The sequence below is a fragment of the Apostichopus japonicus genome, chromosome 18 (genome assembly GCF_037975245.1).
Source record: "Apostichopus japonicus isolate 1M-3 chromosome 18, ASM3797524v1, whole genome shotgun sequence".
Taxonomy (NCBI): Eukaryota; Metazoa; Echinodermata; class Holothuroidea; order Aspidochirotida; family Stichopodidae; genus Apostichopus; species Apostichopus japonicus.
Window position 1 is genome coordinate 13242547 of NC_092578.1, and position 12676 is coordinate 13255222.

The 12676-nt window shown below is 35.8% G+C and overlaps 1 protein-coding gene across 1 annotated transcript in view; it reads right to left on the minus strand.

Moving 5' to 3' along the window:
• Nucleotides 1-12676, minus strand: part of LOC139958718 (uncharacterized) — a 30772-nt gene that overhangs the window by 16469 nt on the left and 1627 nt on the right. The window lies entirely within an intron of this gene.

Here is a 12676-nt window from a genome sequence, read left to right on the forward strand (position 1 = left end):
CAGTGCAAAATGAGCGGGGGAAATGGAGGTAAATTATGGACAGTTTTCTATGTTGTACCTGACACAAAGTGAACCAGCATTGCTAGGCCACTTTATGCATGGTGCATCATAGGACACTGTTAACTGATCGGTACAGGAGTTTGTTTAATACCAAACTTGATTAAAAGTTCTGATTCTCACTGCTGGAAATCTACATGGTCATGGTGTACGGTACATTGTAGGTGCCATGAATGGTCTGTGTGTCAGTTATCCAGAGATGGATAGCTTTAACCTACTGGAAAGGCCTGAGATTATACCAGAGTTAATTTGAAGAATCCCCAACTACAGTTAGGCCTCAGCTGTAACACGTTCCCATCCTGCAAAAGATATAGCTGTGCACCTATAAAAACAGAGACTCGAAAACGTTCGTTCCTTTGCTCATCTGTGAGGAGCAATAAACCTACGCCTCTGGATAACGTTTCTCTTCTTTGATTTCAATAATGGGTATAACTTTTTTAAGTTTCATCATCAAATTGATATTAAACATAATATCTGCAATTGATATTAGCTTCTACAGAAATATCACAGCTGGGTTATATACCTCCTTGATAATATAACCTATGAGTTGAGCCACCATCATCATCATCATCATTTTCAAACTTATAGATATATACTGTAGCAGCTTTGCATTTAAAAAAATAAAGAGAAAATTAATCAACATTTTCTGAACTCTCCTAGCTCTGCGGGATTAATTGCTTGTGGGAATTGAAATACGAAATGGATACGGATTTGGTCTGGCAATGTAACTAACTGATATATGCTGAAGCACATGAGTTAAAACTTATTGAGCTGATGCCAGCAAACTATAAAACTTGGACCAAACATCTGTTATTTAATACAGCCAACTGAAGGATCCAATCAGACATTGTATGCATACAAATGTTATCCCAGTTTGAATGCATTCTGTAATGAATCAAGTGTGCAGGTTAGAAGCTGTTACATTGATCAGTTACCCCCCCCCCCCCAGGAGGTAGGGATTGGGGGGAGGAGCAGAGAAAAAACAAAATTGTTGATTTGAGAAGATTGTGTGGGAGGCTCATTTTATAATGATGGTTGATGGATGTTGGTGTTTATGCATCAGTTTAAATGCTGTATGCAGTGCATTGTGGGAATTCAAAGATGGCTGCCAAGTCTAATCATTCTTTTGTTCATAAAGCAGAAATAGTTAGAAAGATTTTGGTGGCTGAAGTTGATATACATAGCAAAATTGCTAAATGTACTCTGTATATTTTAGGTGGAAAAACACAATCCCATAGCATGTTGTATCACAAAGATATGAGTTTTTTAAATTTTGTGATATTTGGTAAATGTATCTGGCAACATTATAATTTGCATTATAATTTGTCAGAACTTTTATCCACAGAGGAAAAGAATATTTCTACAAAAAAAAAACCCATAACATATTGATGAAGTTTTAAGTACAGCGAACTGTGACAGCTAAGCAAACATTTCAAATGTAACAGGTTTCAAGGAAAACTATTCAAGAAGATTATAATAGGTAAAGCTTTTTGAAGAGCATTTTGCCCAGATGACTATCACAGACACCCTAAAGTGTGATCCAAACCTCCTGGAGTAGTTAAACACGCCTACCAATCAGTTAATGTACTGCAGCTGTGAGGATATGTGACAGCATGTATACATTTGAATGTTGCGAGCCATTACATCTGTGGTAAAAAGTTAAAGGTCGTTCACAATTTATGCTCACAGTTATTTCCAAAGAAGCACTTTCCACAATTTCTCTTTCAAAAAGGTCCGATGGAAAAGCAAAATTCAGTGTACTGTAAAACCGTTCGTATGGCATCTCAATCTTGTTTGACAGGTGGAAAGACCAATTTGCCTCTTTGCCTAAGTTTTATCTCTTGAGGATCTCCGTAAAGAGGTTAGGCCATTGTGCAAGCTGATTAAAGTCACCATTTGACGTCATTACCGCGGTGACGTCAACAATATATGTTCCCAGCTAGCTTACTCTCTATGACATCAATCAAACAACTGTAACACTATTTCGTAAAATCTAGGAGACAAGTTTCACAAACTTATGCGTAATGTGGGTGGAAGCAGCCAGGGAAGATGATTTAAATGTACGGTTGCCATGTCTTGCGTGTATAAAGCTGATAAAATGTTATCTGCAGAGTGGAGAAACCTATAAACTGGTTGTGGAATGAATTGTTAAAATGTTAAAATCGCTGCTGGAAAAGTGGGAATTTGTTTATATACAAATTTCAACTACATTAGATAAAACGGTTTTATATGTAAACACGATTTCAAGGGTTTTGAACTCTGCAGGCCGCTTATGTTCTTAAAACTTTGAACCATTTTACTTCAATGCATGTATATACACAAACATCTCACCATCCAGTAAACAGTTCCCTGTAGTGCATTATATCATATACAGTCTTTATTGCCTAATGCTGTGTAAGGTGTTCAGAGTCTGCTTTTCATTATACAAAGGAAAAAAAATCTGACAATATGAACTACAAGCAAATTTCTGAAACAGAAAGAGATGAATTTGTCTAAGATATACTTCTTTCAAAAGAAAATGAAACAGGAAAAGAGTTAAGTAAGTGTCGGACTCGGAGGCAGCCAGAAGAAGCAACAATAATGTGGCATATCTGCTACAAAAAAAACTACAAGATTTATAGAGTTTAATAGTTGTATAATAATTAGTTGTTTTAGTGTGCTAACACATTATTTCAATTACTAATATTCTGTAAACAAAGCTGCTACATACAGTATAGGGCTATGTGAAGTCATCTTCCCACATTATGTAGCAGTTTAAACATTTTGCATAGCAGTTTGCAAAGTGATACCACATCAATTATTTAAATTAAATTAAATTAGATCAGCCTGGCTGGCTGGTAAAAGAACTTGAAAAAAGAAAAGGTTGACAATAATGGGAGAAAACAGGAAGTGTTCAATTAAAAAATCCCTGAAATGGGTTTCTTTGTTTGAATATATATTAAGATGATCAATGCATGGACGTAGTAATTATAATAATCCAAAAAGCAACGGATCTTTGATAGACAATTTCTAGTATACATGATTCTGCCTCAACTTACTGTACAAGTCATCATTTCGATCTTAAATACCACCCCAGTCCCGTTTTTGGCCAGAAACAGGGAGATTTGAACATCTACCGGAGTTGGTAATGCTAGCCATACAGAGTGCTCGCTCCTCTGCACAAATTCATGATTAAACACACAGTGTACTATTTCAGTGGTCAAACCAAACTTCTCACACAGGAACGTAGTGCTGGCCATTAGCGCACTTGTGTTTACAATCATAAGGTGGCTGGTCAATTAATTAGGTGGGCTTTAGGATGAATCCTAATAACAGTATTTGGGGTAGTTTATGCTATCAGGTAACAAATTATTAATGCTCGAGTGAATTTGAGGAGGACTGTTTTACTATAGGCAGGCTTGACAGTCACGATGTCATATTTATTGATTTTATTTAATTTCTGAGTTTGCTTTGACTACTTGATAACCTTTTATCATATCTGTATGTATCATATATTTGGCATTCTAAGGATTTTTCACTGTACACTCAAAGTCCTTACTGAACAAACAAACGATTCTTTGATCACATGAATGAATAAATTTGTATTTGAGTTTGAGATGTACCAGACAGAAGAACATTTTTTTTTCTGGCCGTAGAGAACACGTACACTATTCCAAGCTGCCAGCTATGCTTAAGAAGTTACTAGCAAAATTATTTAGATTTGGTCTAATTTGACATTTCTATATACAGTATAGTTCACATGGAAGAGGACCATCTCACATTCTGTTAAGAACAAATGTTTGATGATGTTCCAAATGCATATTTAATCCAAACATAAGATAGAAAAAGGGGGAGAAATGGGGGGGGGGGGTGGAAACATGAGGCAAGCTAAGAGTAGTTAATGTGACTCTGTGAGAGTAACATTTCCCTCCTTGAATTAATCCACATATCCGAGGATCCTTCATTGTACTGTACAAATTTTCACTGAGTATCTGAATGAATCTTTTTTTTACAGCTACAGGCACAAAAGCCTCAGAACTGATAGTTTTTACAACTATTAGATTTCAAAGTTAACAACTATTCAGTATCAGGCCCGAGTACAGCTATATATATACCTGAAAAGTGTTGTGTAGATCGATCAGCGACACCCATAGCATGCCGTATGAACTTAATTACCAAGAACCAGATCATGAGACAACCTCAATTTAATATCTCTTTCTTTGCAGAGCCTAGTGATGAAGAAAATACTTCAAACTAGGTCAGAATTAATTGATGGCCTAAAAATATAAAGACTCGTTTTTTCAATTACTAACTGTAGCTCCTAAAGTCTGTAAAATGAACTAATCATGCATTGCACACAAGGCAACATGTCTGAATGGTTTTCAGATCAATCTGTGAAATGTCACTGGGTGGGGGGGGGAGAAGAATCCGCAAGGACTTTTTGATTCTCAACATGTTTGGTGCTGATATGGTTAGAGTCCTTTTGACTGTCAATTTAAATCCTACGAGTGTGAACCACAGGCCTTTACTGTTATCACTACTTTCTGGCCATGTGTTATCATAATTTTCATGACACACCATTTGGGATGCAAATGGTACATTCCGAGGCATATTTAGCCTATAAATTAGCATATAATTAGCTCTAAAACACACGATTGTACACATTTTTATACTCTTGTTTTTTTCTGTGAGGTAGTTTGAGGTTAAAACGGTGTCACATACTCTTGTGGTAGTGGTCAGCTAATTCCTCCCGGGCTGAATGTAAAAATCCTGACTGAACCATTTCCTCCGGCCTGTTGATGGGAGGTGGGGGAAGGGGGAAATCCCCCTCCTTGCACTCGCCACTGTTTCTCATGTATGTACACAGCAATCAAGTATAAGCCAAGCACATCATTAACTGCCTCAACTACACAAAATATGTGTCTACCAATCATGGGCCAGCAATCACTCTTTTAAATGTGCCTCTCTCTACCCAAGTGAATCAATTTGGGAATATATCCCAAAGTTGAAAATAGGATTACAACATGAATGGGTGTTTTCACTTTGTAGATGTTAACAACTAGCCTCCCATCACCCATTAAAAAGCCCCAGTACAATATACCAGCAAATGCAAATATGAACGCTACCACCTGGTGAGCGTTTCCAACATGTCCAAATAAAATGAAAACAAATATACATTACCAATTTACCATCCCTTCATACACTTTACCATATTTGATGTTACATCATTTTGATAATCACAGAAATTCTAAAATTGTCTCCCGTATCTGGACCATTGTCCCATAATTATGACCGACTTGTGGACTTTAATTTTCAGACCAGTCTTGATCACTACACAAATAATTTAAAGGGAAAAAAAAACAGTATCTATCCTGTCTCGGGCATATTCTTTGAGCCTCTGTCTGATCTTCGCTTATCAGTCATTTAATCAAGCCAAAAACTTGTCATCAGACCTTCTGCGTAACTTCAAGTGGAAATCTTGGCGGTGCAAGGAGAGAGTGGAGTGATCCAAGTCAATTTGTATGAAAGAAACAGAATCGTTCGAGCACACAGAGAAAGACAACATTATACGGTTATACGGACACGGGTTATTGATTACATTTCAATCCCCCGTTTTGCCTGCAAAGAAACTGAAAATCTGATTGAGAGGGTTTTTTCTTTTTTGGACTGATGACAGGACAGAAATAAGATTTGATCGGATAGCTCTTGAGGGAAGCCTAGTTAAGCGAAGTTTATAACCACTGTAGTTTAATGTAGCTCTTCCTGATCATGAAAAAGTCACGACCAAACACCAGAAGACTGTACTCCAGTTTCGACGCAGTGTCTGTACACAGATCTACAAGGTTTTACGTTACTGGATGCACCGCTTTCTGGATCTTAATTAAGAATCGTTACCATCGGACTGATACCCACGGGGCTCGTCAAATGTTTCGCTAACACTTTGTTATAATGTTACCGAGTGCATATCACAGATGACACAAATTATTTATCTGTAAACTGTGAAGGGCCTCGAAGGAGGAAGAGTTCGGGAAGGGATAGCGACACACGGCTGTTCATGCATGGTTATCACGTCGACGCACAGCATAACAATGACCAAAACCTTGATGATTAGTTTACCAATTGACCTGAATTAAAAGTGTTTGAAGAATATATGCCAGAAAATATAAGAAACAGCATACAGTATAAAGCATGTATACTATAGTGTTGTTACTATAACAACCAAACATAAGAAACAGCCTACATTATAAAGTATGGAGTAAAGTGTTGCAACGATAACAAGCAAATATAAGAAACAGCCTACAGTAAGCATGTATACTATAGTGTTGATCCGATAAAATGATATCGGTGATACATACACAGTAGTAACAGTACTGTACATCATCTATATGAGTTCTTTCTCCCAATATCTTGAACCGAACCAGCCTAAATGATACATCTCACGATACTTTAACTGATTAACAGAAACACGAAAAAAGACACAGTACACATTGAGACTTTAAAATTAGTGGCTTTGGGTTTTGTTTGGTGGCATTGTAATTCCATTTGTACTGCATGTATACTTGGTGCGCTGTTGTTCAACTGAAGTATTGTTTCTTACGGTTCATTTAGTTAGTTGGAAAATGGATTGTCAATTATACAAAACTAATGTCAAATACATGTCTCAATGACAAAGATATTTTGGCCTATGTTCAGTGGCGTAACCAGACTTTTCATGGAAGGGGCAAGGGGGAGCGGGGCAAGTTTTGCATGCACCCAGTTCAGTCATTTTAGGTACTTTCATGGCAATATGCCCCATTCCCAAACACTTGAAACCATGCGTGGTAACGGTACTGTTATGAATGTCTCTTTACCCAAATTGAACATTTTATTCCTGAGTTCCATCTGCTAAATTGTTGAAGGGATAGTCCAAATAAAAATATGAACTTAATTTATTGTAGAGAAAGTCAAGCGCATAGCAAGGATTTCATATTGGGGGATAGAGTGGATTCTCTTTGTTGACCTGTCAATGAGAACGCTTTGCGCCCCTGGAAGCTATGCGATATGGTGGTCTTTAGAGGCTTCAGAGCTCTAACCAATCCTGAAAAACAATTTTGATGACCCAGCATACTGGCCTTATAAGAAAAATGACTGTTAAGTACAGTATACTCATAAACGAAAACAAAAAACCTTGTAAAAGCATAACTTGAGGCTAAATTGCAACAATGTACCATTTGAATCAAGCAATCCAATAGCCATTTACATAATTTGTAACCGGCCCCATCTCTCTAGCTACCACTTAAAATTTTGTGTCTACCAATTCAATGTAATGTATCAGGTTTTACTTATACAGTACACAAATGAACTTTTTGCGTTATGTTGTTGTCCCTATTGTGAACTCGGTAAACAAGTATGTTACCGTTTCTATGTGTACAAACTACGGTCTTTATAAATCTTTCCTTGTCAACGGAACTAGTACAAAGGTACTGCTGTCCCCAAAATCATGGCAAATTCAACCAAATCCAGCTTGAATCGAGCAGTAATTCTCTATAACAGTCTTTGATGATTCCCTTCATTCTGATATTTGCATGTTTCCATGGTTACTGTACTTATAAATCATGTGATCCAAGCTATCTGCTGTAATACTCATAGAACATGCGTACGTAAACATTTGACTTGTCGTTTCACTTTAGTATAGTCGCAATAAAAAGAAAACCCATCATAACTCTGGATATCACTAAAATTAATCAGAGTTGCTCAATGTATTTACCTGACACTAACACTTCATACATCTGGTTGACAATAAGTTTCCATGGCGATGATTTCTCGTAGAGAATTGCATATCAGACTTATAAGGTACAGGAAATCAGTTGTCACACTAACATGTGTGTATATACATATATAAATCATGGCGTTGGTGTGTTGGATATTTGTTAGAAGAAACGACTAGAGTAATGTGTGCCTTTTAAAAACGAGTTATTTACCATAAAAGGACTTTTTGCAACAACCTGGATGGTACAGTAGGTCAATAGTGTAACAGAACACCAGGATTGCCTAAGAAATGTGAGATGCATAACATCATAGTAGACCTGTAAAGTGTGTCAAGTCTTAAGATGAAAACATGCAGGTACTTGACATGACATACATTATTAAATAACCACATCTTTCAAACACGTGCACATAACATTCAATGATGAGGTAAACATCTTTAGGAAAAAGAAGTTTGATTGGTAATGCATGAAATTTGAGCTTGAGGCAGTACATGTATCCAAGGTTGTGTAATGTAGTAGATAAGGGCAAGCAATTTCTCAGATTTGTGGCGAAAGCTAATATCGTCCACAACTGAAGAAGGTCAGGAACACGGCATCATCACTGAATTATTAGTAAATTTTGGTGCATAATCATCCTTTGTTGTGGGGTGCCAGGATACGGGAAGGAAAGTGGAAGGGAAGGGAAGGAAAGGAGTCACATGACTCATTTTATTATGAAGATTCCAAAAGTGTATTAAACAAAAACATGTATCAGCAAAAAATTAAGTTTGATATGTTATATAAGTAGTGTCAATGGGTTTAAGAATGCTTTGGACAAGCACTTTAAGCATTGTAATCGGGTCTGCGTGTTTGTGTCTTCAGTTTTTTTTCTCTCTCTCTATAGGGTCCTTGATGGGGACTTAAGTGTCCCTCCTGATCCTTTTTTCTACTAAACTAAACTAAACTTATATACTGATAATAAACACTGATATCAGTCCAGTTCTATAACACTGTTAACTTTGGAGAAATGGCTCTTTTAACAGCTGAGTTTCTTCAATTGAAGTGACTGAACTATTTAGTCTAACATTAAAGACCATTAAAGGTCAAGTTTCTCAAGTACAATCACAAAACTCCATACATGGGAAAGTTTTTTTGTATTACATCAAATGACATGTTAACGATTCGTACCATACAAACTTGGCAAGGACAAATGGTGTCCAACCATCCTCAAAAGCTGCTCGGTTGTTCAAAATATGAATTTAAAATAGCATGTTTTGTTTGATTTATTTAAATTCATAAAACAATGGATTAACATTAACAGTTAGGCCTGCACTAAGGAGCAAAAGTCTGGCATTAAGTAAGTCTGCATTATGAGAGCATTCCAGAGAACAGTACAGTGAGAGATGTCACCATGGCAATTCAGTCAATAATATTTCTACAAAACAGTTGCACTTTGATGAAATTCTAAATAAAAGAAAAATTTTACAGCTAAAACAAATATTCCAAATGTACAGTACTTCAAGGACAAATCAACATGGAGGTTATAATAGAAATGTAAAAGCGTCGAAAGAACATTTGCCATTAAGACATCACCTACTGCGATCTACTCCAGGAAATAAATGAGGGTTCAGCCCGTCAAAATAAATCCCCTTTCAATCTACTTCATGGACAAATCAACATGGATGTTATATAGAAATGTAAAAGCGTCAGAAGGACAAAATAAATCCCCTTCAATCAACCATATCTTGTGTTAGGGATAAGATACAGAGTTTTGACTAACAGTGTGGACCCAATTTTCTGTTCCATGTGTCACATTCTCGCTGAAACAGGAATATCCCTTTAAGTCTTCATTAAATGTATAGAGAATAACACATGTACGTACATGACTAGTGTTTATGTATAGCGAGTAGTAGAACATATGAATTTATTCATGGATATCTTTTGATGAGTGATTGGAGTTTGTTGTAAACTTGTCTCTTGAAAAACACTGTATTGAACTTTGCTTTGTTTCTTAAGATCTAGCTTAATTTCATAAAATTTTTCTACCAACCAGCAATACAGTCTTGTCTTTCACATTTGTAGAAAAACAAAGGAATCTTGTGTGTGCCAACTACGTCAGGATATAGTTTCGTAGGACTTTGAATAGAGGAAGGCTGTTCAGAAGTAGCTGAACATTTCCCTCCGTTAAATGCCAAGTTGTTAGGACGACGGCCTTGTAAGGTGACGTGACAATTGTCTGACAAAATCACTTGGGAAGAGAAAGTGAAATTCGGGGTAAATATTAGATTAATATTTTCTTAAATGTGCTGCCTTTTCAATTCTCGCCATGGTCTTTCCTTCCTAACGCTACATTTGTGGAGCTGATGAACTGTGAGGCTGCTTACAGACAGCTATTGATTAAACCTCGGAAATACGAAGACAATCTTTCTAACCGAAAACCTTTTAAGCTTCCTACTTTATGATTTCGAAGGTACCCTCTCCTAAACATCAAGATTTATTTATGGCTTACATTTTTTTTATGTACCATGCAAAACGTTCAATTTCCCTGGGAAGGCCTCTCTGGCAATGGGAAAAAAAGAAATAAAGACAAATAAAAAAAATAAAAAATAGAAAATCTGTCGGGGTACTTTTGACAGAAGGGTGGGCAGAGTTTGTAAGGACTTGAAATGTAAATTTCGATCTTTACATGTGTAGGAAAATTCAAGAAAAGATCAAAAGGTCGGTAAGTCATTTATGAAAGGGCGAAGTAGTTCTGTTGTTGATTGATGCTGTTGTTGATATTTTTATGAAAACTGAACAACATTAAGGTCAAATGTAATATATACATGACATAGGCTTATATCTTGCTGAATTAGAACCGTTTTTATTCAAATTTTGAAGAAAGCAATAATTAATCACGCGGTTGGACTCCCAATTTCCAACAAAATAACTGATCCTCTGCAATGTAATATCAAATTCTAATGTATTGCAAATCTCAGCAAACTTTTTTGAGAGAATCATTCACAAAATAAAACCCAGCTCTGTATTGTGAAGTGATGATCATTCGAAGACGCCTCAGCTGAAATTTTGCAACCCGTTGATATGAAACGCTCAATTTTACCAAATGGAATCCAAGCAACGAGTTGGGCTACTTTACTGGCTGAATGCCGGTGGATTTCACCTTTTGCCATCAGAAATAAAGGGCACTTGTATCTTTCTGCCATTAGACATTAAGAATCTATGATCACATGATAAGTAGGGTAACAATCGTCAACTAACAAAAAGCACACAATTTTTCAACAATATTTCTCACAATTTCTCACAATTTATTTAATTTTTGTTTTGTAGTTTTGTTCCTTTCACCAATTTTTCTCCAGTATATGTATATATTTATCATATTCAAAATGGGGAAAACATTCTATCAGCATTGCGCTTTTGTTTTTCTCTCCTTTTCCATGCATTTGTATAGCTTAAATATATATATAAATTATCATGATGAATGTTGTTTTTCTTTCTTTGTACCTGTCTCTCTAGATTGTATTGTATATCCAAATATCTTTTTAAACTTTGTTAAACATTCATGTTCTGTACAAACTTGCTGGATATAAATGGTTGTCATTGTCATTGACAACTTTTCACACAGTTTTCCGATTTCCGTACCCAACATAGGCCCTGTTCTACTGCTTATTATCAGCAAATCGTATTATGTTGCTCCCATAATTAAGCCAGTACAGTAGCTATGTACTGTAATTCAGGAACACAGCTGGGTTGCCAGTAGGAACTTGATTTTAGGCAGTAGATATTTTTAAGTACTTATCACATTGGAAAATGCTATGAAAAATTGGTCAAATTGCTATACATGTGTAAAAGATGTATATATTTTTACATAGGTAGCATAGTATTTCATGAGCTCTAATCAAACTTGAGAGCCTTCAAATCTGTTACACAAAAAAAGTTGAACTCTAAATGATTCTACGGTAAGTTCTGTTAATCTGTACTGTATATATGTGTAAAAGTAAGTTGGCCTGACGTTTCGATCCTAGCAGGATCTTCTGGATAAATTCTAGCCTCTGAAGAAGATCCTGCTAGGATCGAAACGTCAGGCCAACTTACTTTTACACATTCTCTTACACAGGCTCTTTAGTGGATAAGCAGTTTGCTAACAGTTTTATTTAAATCTAGTACAGGATCTTAGAAGCTTGCAGTCTCATGTCACTTTATTTCACCAGTTTGATAGGATTCCAGTAACTGCTTGTATTAATTGCCTGATTGTATTTTTTTATATCATAATAAGGTTTATGTAACAGAATTTTGATGTGTAATGTGTTTGATTCATGTAATTTCCTGCAATTTGTGTTCCACATAAGTGCTTATTAGCAAGGAAGTAACAAGATGGAACATACGTAATTATTTTCTGTTTGGTTGTAGAGTTATCGTTGTTGGTGTGCACAGTACCTAACATAACTTTACTTACCAAATTATGCAATATCCCCACATCTCCTTATCACCAACCAAACTATGGTTACCAAAACTATTGAAAAAATAATTTAATTTAAAAATTATAAAAATTAATTTTTTTTTGTCGTTTATATCAAAATGAAGTAATTTATCTGATGCAAAATGCATTTTTTTATAAACAGCAATTTTCAAAATTGTCAAGATTTTTGCATATAGCAGAAGGAATGAACATGTCATAAACTGTAACTGAGGCCCACCAAACAATTACCGTCAATCTCTTAAACAGTGTATTCTAGTTGACATGATAATTGGCAACAAAGACTGCTATAAGCACCTGCTTGTTTGGAAGCTTGTTGAAAAACCCTGCAGGTTACTTATTTCACAAACACTTACATATTTTGTACAGAATAAATGAGTACATCTTTAAATATTATTATGAAGCAAGAAAAGATTAACAGGTTGAAATTGTACTTGTC